The sequence below is a fragment of the Cyprinodon variegatus genome, unplaced genomic scaffold (genome assembly GCF_000732505.1).
Source record: "Cyprinodon variegatus isolate N-32 unplaced genomic scaffold, C_variegatus-1.0 Scaffold1309, whole genome shotgun sequence".
In the NCBI taxonomy this organism is placed as follows: Eukaryota; Metazoa; Chordata; class Actinopteri; order Cyprinodontiformes; family Cyprinodontidae; genus Cyprinodon; species Cyprinodon variegatus.
The window spans coordinates 72,972-74,156 of NW_015151762.1; positions in this window are offsets into that span (position 1 = coordinate 72,972).

The following is a 1,185-nucleotide window of genomic DNA, read 5'->3' on the forward strand; positions in this document are numbered from 1 at the left end:
CATACATATATATATATATATATATGTATGTGTGTGTGTAGGGAAATTACATCTTACATTTATTATATTTATATGTTAATTTCCACTTTGAGTAAGCTTAAAAAAGTAATCTCCAGGTTACCATTCCAAAGTCTTTTTCTGTAGAATTTCATCAATCCATCCAAATCATGAAACATTCCTTTTTTCTAGCTTTAAACACTACAGAAAATAGCATCTCTTGATACAAATTGTTCTCTACTTTAGGAATGCAAAGATCCAGGGACAGAGCAGGGGGTCAGTGGGAAGCCTACTGCTGCCACCTGGCCCTGGTTTGTCCTCATGAGGTATTAGGACAGAGGCCCTCTATTGCCCCACCTGTCCTAATTGCCTCCATCCCTGAGGAAACACCAGTGCCAGGTGCTGCAGAGGCTGAGCAGCATCAGGGTGAAGATGAGGAAGAGAATGAGGAGAGGCCAGGAGAGAGGAGGGAAAGGAGGAAGAGAAGAAGGAGTGATGTGTTGGTGGATTTAATCAGGGAGAATATCAGATGGCAGAGGGAGGCGGGAAAGGATGGACAGATTTCATTTATTGGAGAGGATGGTGGACAGACATTTTTTTTGGTGTTTTTAACAAGTTGAGGTTCTGTGTTGCTGTTATTGTTAAATTAAATTGTTTATGAAAGTTGTTGTCGGTGTGTTCTTAAAGTCTTTTAACCTTTTTACATTATCTGTTTCATCACTTCTTTATAATTTAAGTAAACTTAGAACAACTTCTCAGTGACAACATCAGTTTATTTTTAGAGAAGCAAGTATTTACAGAAGATATAAAATAATTACTAGAGAACACACACACACATATATATATATATATATATATAAAAATAAATAGTGACTGAGCAGGAGTCCCTGGTGGTGCTGCTGGACTGGATGCGATGCCACACAGATGACCTTGGAGTCTTCTGACTGTGGTTGGGACATCATCTGGGGGGTCGGGGTGACTCTTTCCACTGTTCACCACATCGTCCATCAGGGTTTGCAGGGCTGACCCAATCGACGGCTGCCATGTTACTAAAAAATGTTTAACAAGACGCAGAAAATAATGACTTTACTAAAACTGTTTTCATTGAGAACAGCTAAATGTGATCGTACTTTCCATCTAAATGTAACAGTGGTCGGGTAGACCCTCCTCCAGGGCAGACACCTCGGC